The sequence below is a fragment of the Pogoniulus pusillus genome, chromosome 16 (genome assembly GCF_015220805.1).
Source record: "Pogoniulus pusillus isolate bPogPus1 chromosome 16, bPogPus1.pri, whole genome shotgun sequence".
Lineage (NCBI taxonomy): Eukaryota > Metazoa > Chordata > Aves > Piciformes > Lybiidae > Pogoniulus > Pogoniulus pusillus.
This window is the reverse complement of record NC_087279.1, coordinates 7,528,140-7,534,690: the sequence shown is the minus strand read 5'-3', so window position 1 is coordinate 7,534,690 and position 6,551 is coordinate 7,528,140. Positions and strand designations below refer to the sequence as shown.

General features: G+C 49.2%; 1 long non-coding RNA gene across 1 annotated transcript; it reads right to left on the bottom strand.

The window, feature by feature from the left end:
• Positions 1 to 3,684: 3,684 nt before the first annotated feature.
• LOC135182204 (uncharacterized) lies at positions 3,685 to 6,336 on the bottom strand. The gene is made up of 3 exons (XR_010305096.1): positions 6,297 to 6,336; positions 6,031 to 6,172; positions 3,685 to 4,652 (listed from the first exon to the last, which is right to left on the bottom strand). It is a non-coding gene; the product is annotated as an uncharacterized LOC135182204 (long non-coding RNA).
• Between the last annotated feature and the right edge of the window lie 215 nt (positions 6,337 to 6,551).

The window sequence follows — 6,551 nt, the reverse complement described above, 5'->3', positions numbered from 1 at the left end:
TCAGCTTTGGCCTCTGAAAGGCTGAAGCTCTTTGGTAGGTGCCTGGGTTTAACTGCTCAACTGAGTCTTGAACTGTATTGAGCGTAGAAGAGCAGCACCAAGTCCCTTTTGCTGCTCCAGACACATGTGAGACCAACTCAAATCTGAATTGAATCTACTGCCCAGTTACACTAGAAGGTCTGCTAGTACCAGGAAGAGCTTCTGGTGGCCTTTCAGTGCTTAAAGAGGACCATCAGAAAGATGGGAACAGACCTGTTAGCAGGAGTGCCGTGACGAGATAAGGGGTGATGGTTTGGGACTGAAACAGAGAGACTTAGACTGGAGAGAAGGGAGAAATGTTTGACACTGAGGATGGTGAGATCCTGGACCAGGTTGCCCAGAGGAGTAGCAGATGCCTCATCCCTGGCACCACTGCAGGTCTGGTTGTCTGGGGGCTCTGACCAACTTGCTCTAGCTGGGGATGTCCCTGCTGACTACCGGCGCGGGAGGGTGTGGGCTGGGCCAGATGAGCTTGGAAGGTCCCTTCCAACCCAGACAGTTCCATGACCCTTGTTCCACAAGACCCTTCCCTGGGTGATTGGGGCAGGCAGGGCTCAGAGAAGCAGGGTCATATGTGGGCTCTGCAGCCAGCAGTTTCTGAGCACAGTTTTCCATTGGCATTTCTGAAGTTAAAAAGAAGAAAAAAAGCCTGAAAATTGTGGCAAAAAAAAAAAACAACAAACAAATCATATCCCAGTTGCAATCCCTTGAAAGTTAATGTTGCTTGGGAGCATAACTCAGGTCCAGTACTAGTGTGCTTGATCTCCTCTCACTCCTCACAGACTGAAGATCAGCAGCTCTAGAGAGAATCTCTGGAAGAAGCAGAAAGCTCAGGAGCAAAGAGGAAAACCAGACATAAGTTAATTGGACAGGATGGTGATGAGCAGCAAAATATAGAATCATAGAATGTCTCAGGTTGGAAGGGACCTCAGAAGTCAAATCATCCACTCCAACTCCCCTGCCACAGCCAGGAGCACCCAAGGCTTCATCCAACCTGCCCTTGAACATTCCCCAAGGAAGGGGCACCACAGTCTCTCTGGGCAACCTGTTCCAGAGACTCATGATCTCATATTGAAGAACTTCTCCCTCACATCCAGTCTAACCCCACTCTCCCTCAGCTTAAAACCATTCCCCCTTGGCCTGTCTCTAGACACCCTCAGGAACAGCCTCTCTGCAGTCTTCTGCAGGATGCCTTCAGGTACTGGAAGGCAGCTCTAAGGATCCCTGGTGTTGTCTCTTCTCCAGGCTGATCACCCCCAGTAGATTTGCTCCAGCCCTTGGATCATCTTTGTGGCCCCCTCTGAACTCAGTCCAGCAGTTCTGTGTCATTCGTGCGCTGGGGACACCAGAGCTGGAGGCAGGATTGGAGGAGAGGTCTCAGCAGAGCAGAGTCAAGGGGCAGAACTGTCTCTCCTGCCCTGCTGGCCACAATACTCTGGATGCAGCCCAGCACCTGACTCCCTTTGGGACTGCATGAGGGCACTGCTGGCTCCTGGGGAGCTTCTCAGCAATCAGCTTTGTACTCATTACATGAAAACTATAACCAAAAATAACCAAAATGGGGGCTTACAGAGCCCAGTAAGCCATGTTGGGGACAGGATTGTAACAAGTGTAGCAAGATTGCTCCTGATCATTTTCCACATCTGTTTCTTCCAGCCATCAGTAGCTTAACATCTCTTGCACGTGGTTATGTAACTAGGCCATTAGATCAACATTTGGGACCTTTTCACTGTGACAGAAAAACAGTACCCCTGTGACTGATGGTGGGCTGGGTTTCTAACTTCAGTGGGAAATGTGGTTCATGAGTTTGCAGTTAAATTAATGTGATAGCCCTGAAATAGTCATGTCTTGTGTTTTAGAGCTAAGAACCAGTGCTGAAATCAGCTCTCAAGGGATTAAGCTGAATTTAAAATCATAGAATCACAGAATGGGCTGGGTTGGAAGGGACCTCCAAAGCTCATCTAATCCAGCCCCCTGAAGTCTGCAGGGACATCCTCAACTAGATCAGGTTACCCAGAGCCCTGTCCAGCCTAAATAACCTGCTCCAATGTTCCACTACCCTCATAGTAAATAGCTTGTTCTTAACATCCAGTCTGAATTCGCTCTGCTCTCGTTTGAAGCCATTGCCTTTCATGCTGTCACTGCAGGCCTTTGCAAACAGTTTCTCTGCATCCTTCTTGTAGCCATCTTCAGGTACCAGAAAGCTGATATTAGGTCTGCCAGAGCCTTCTCTTCTCCAGACTGAACACGAACACCCCCAGCTCCCTCAGCCTGTCCTCGTAGCAGAGCTGCTCCAACCCCCTGATCATTTTCATGGCCTCCCCTGGACTCTCTCCATCAGATCCATGTCATTCCTGTATTGAGTTGTCCAGAGCTGGACACAGTACTCCAGGTGAGGTCTCAGAGGAGCAGAGGACAGTGGCAGAATCAACCTCTTATATCTGCTGGCAACGCTGCTGTTGTTGCAGCCCAGGATGTGATTGACCTTCTGGGCTGCAAGCTCTCACTTCAGTCCTTTCAGGTCTTCAGCCTCTTCACACAGCCTATAAATACCACAGACAGGGCTTATGTCATTAGTCTCTTCATGTTATAAACATTTAATGAAGTTAAATTTGAAGCACAACACGTTGTAAAATCGATCTGATCTTGCCAGGGAGACAAAAGGAAGAAAATTGTTTGAGTCATTTGGAAAACAAATTAAGAATTATATTCACTTAACTTTGAGGTGGATGAAAAATTGCACCCAGGACAGAGGAGAGCAGGGCTGGGGAGCAGGGAAACCTCTCTCTGTGTTCGACACCACCCGACATGCATTAACAGCAGCAGCGGTGGCAGGCAGCCCGGCATGAATCACCTGGGAGATGACAAGCAGAGCTTTCCTAGAAATTGGAGGAATTTCACTTGAAACATTGCAGCCCACATGCCTCTTCCACAAAACAGCTACCTCAGCAGCTGGGGGGTTCAGTGCTTTTGAAGGGCCTGGAGCACCTGGGCCTCTGAGGGAGCTGAGGCTGTTCAGGCTGGAGAAGAAGAGGCTGAGGGCAGACCTCATTGTTCTCTACAGCACCCCAAAGGGAGGTTGGAGTGAGGAGGGGGGGTAGCCTCTGCTCCTTGGTGGCAAGGGACAGGACCAGAGGAAATGGTTCCAAGCTGCCCCAGGGGAGGTTCAGGCTGGATGGGAGGAAATACTTCTTCACTGGAAGGCTTCTCAAACATTGTAACCAGCAATAGAACAAGGGGACACAGTCTCAAGTTGTGCCAGGGGAGGTATAGGCTGGATGTTAGGAGGAAGTTGTTGGCAGAGAGAGTGATTGGCATTGGAATGGGCTGCCCAGGGAGGTGGTGGAGGCACCATCCCTGGGGGTCTTCAAGAAAAGACTGGATGAGGCACTTAGTGCCATGGTCTGGTTGACTGGATAGGGCTGGGTGCTAGGTTGGATTGGATGATATTGGAGGTCTCTTCCAACCTGGTTGATTCGATGATTGTCTGCCCAGGGCAGTGGTGGAGTCACCATCCCTGGGGGTATTCAAGCATCCTGTGGAGCTGGTGCTTAGGTGCACAGTTTAGTGTTGGCCCTTCCATGCTCGGCCAAGGGTTGGACTGGATGAGCTTGGAGGTCTCTTCCAACAGGCTATTTTCTGTGGTTCTGTGACTGTGTCTTTGCTTTGCTACCCCCAGTTAGCTTCTCAGGGGGACGTGGGCTCATTCCCAGCATTGCTGAGGCACGGCATGCCCCGCTTGGCTGCCAGACACAGTGCTGAGATCCTTGGCTGCAGCACAAAGCCAGCTCTCCTCCAAATGATTTCCTATAATTGGCTTTCTAAGGAATACGTTGGGAGCGTGAGGTTCTCTCACCTCCTACTGAAGTGGAAGCAAGAGACTTTCCTGGCAGCCAAATCAGTTTCCTAGCGTGGTTTAACAGCTCCTAATGTCTCCTCCAAGTGCAGAGCAGGAAGAAAAGAAAGAAATAAAAATAAATAAAGCCCTATTAGCAAAGGATTACTGTGTAAAAATGGCAGACAATGAGCTGGGGAGGCGAAGGGGCAACGGCCATGTCCCAGTGCTGCAGACAACAAGCTGCTCAGAGGAAAGTGTATTTGCTCTTTCTTTTGAAAACTCATTATTTATTTTCCCTATTCTTCAGGCCTAATGTCTGGCTAAGGAATTCCGAGGGGAGGGTGGTGCTGGAGGGTTTGAATCACGGTGATATCATGGGTTAAACCCCTTCTCTGCTTTGCTTGCTTTTTTTTTTTTTGCATGTAAATTCTTTTTGACATTCTTACTTATTGGGGAGCAGTGACTTCTTCCCTGCCACAAAACCAGGGGCTGTTTGGTTTTGCATCGTTAACATTTCGCTAATGGGTAGCCAAGATTCTCTCAGCAGCTCAACAACATTTTCTGCAGCCCGCTGGCGTTGTTGTAGCAACTGGTGGCTGAACTGTGAATAAAGCAGATGTCATTGTGGCTGGAGAAAGGCTGGGGGGGGGGGGGGGGATAATCTATCACCCAGCCATTGCCACTCCTGCCCAAACAAGTCATCAAAGTGACAGCTCTGGTGTGTAGGCATCAATTCAGGTCTGTGCAGCACCTCAGCTGGGCTCATCTCGGGATGCTGTAAAGAGATGTTAGGTTAGAAATGCTCTCAGCTTCCCGGGCCCTCAGCGCTGCCTTTCCCATGGAGGAAGCTCAGCTAGGATGTGCTGAGGCACTGACACTTTGCCAGCTTCCTTTTAGGCTTTGATTGATTTTGCACTTTGGTCCAAGCTACTCTGGCCTAAATAAACACAATATATGTTCTGGGAAGGGGGGTTTTGTTTCTTTACTGTTTCATCTGAATTCAGCTCATGTGGCTTGCAGCTGAAGATGGGCAAGCATCAAAATATTCTGCCTGGTACCCAAGGCAAGTAGAAAAGGAGAGACAGAAACAGATAAGCTGCCTTTCTAACTTCTCAGAAAGGCTTTAATCCATTTATTAGGGGTTTTTTTTTGAGCCTCTATTCCAACCCTCACAGTTTGGACCTAGCTGGTCTGACTTACTGGCCTGAGTGAGCTGCTGCACATCCCCCCTCTCTTGGTGGCAGAAGATATGATATGGTTTGGCACTGGCACATTAAACACTTTCCATTGGGACATTGGCTAACCTTTTTATACACTTTGAAGGATGAAGCATCACAGCACCTTGATTCTTGTTCTATGGAGACCCTCAGACTTGGTGCTTGTCTGCCTACTGCCTATTCCCTCTGTGGAACTGCAATCCACATCTCTTGACTCAAAAATCCTATTCCCTGCTACCTCCTTTGCCTCACTGCTTTGTTAGTCGTTTGACCTGGGGAGACAAAACACCAGACCAGGTTTCCACCATTTCCTTGGTGCATGACTCATACTTACTGTGGTGCCTATATTAATTACTGTGTGCTTAGCATTAATGAGGCTGAGAAGGAGTCTTCTCACTTCAGCTCTGCAGACTATGCTGTGAACCTACTAGAACCAGGCAACACCTTTCCAAAATGCCCAGATCTGGCTTGTTTCTCAAACTGTGATTGTCTTTTGCATTTGTGCAAATGATTCCTTGCTGGAGTCCCCTGAAACAGGATGGCAGAAGCTGAGAACTCTGGGCTCTAGTCCTAATTCTTTCATAGCCTTGCTTTGTTGCTCACTGGCCAGCTCTCTTGTGCTCTGTGTCTCCTGATTTCCTGTCTGTGCCTGGGGATAATAGTGGCTGGCTGAGGCCAGGCTGAGTGCAGAACTTTGGCTTCCTGTAGTGCTGTGGTGTGAAATGGTACCAAAGAACACCAACCAGCAAAAATATCAGCCAGAGAAGCCCAACTCCAACAAGGACACACATCTATCACCCATGCATGGTACGGCAATGGCCTTTGAGGCCAACCCTAACTAAATGATGTTTGAAGGTCGCTTCCCATCCTTATCAATCTGATTCTCCACCACATCTCACCTTCCTAAAGCAGTTCCTGTTCCCCCCCTGCACTTACCTCCTTACCTCTCACTCTGCTTGAAGAGCTCTTCCTCTCCACCACCATTTTTGCTGTTATCTCAGAGCTGGAGGCTAGAGGCTCAAGCAGATAAAATACCCTGCAAAAGGAATCAGCTCCAACAAAGACACACACCCAGCACCTGTGCACAACAATGTTGTAATGGTTGCTGAGACTGAGCCTAACCCTAACAGCCGGGGGGCCCACCAGGCCCCCCAGCCTTTGAAATCCTCCACCAACACCCGGTGCACACCATGAGCACTCACCAGGGATGCCAGGCGGAGGATCCCTTGGCCCACAATGGGCCAAACTTGGGGCTTCTGGCCCTCCTGGGGCAGAATATAAAGGGGAGTGGACAAAGAGAGCAAAGTGGCCACACCTGGGGTGGGAGGAGACTCCAATAGCCAGCTAATGGCAAATGGCACCACCTGGTTGATTCTATGATTCTATGATTCTCAAGACAGAGAGGTGCCAACCGTTCTGTGATTCTGTGCACTTGGAAGATAAAGAAAGATAGATTT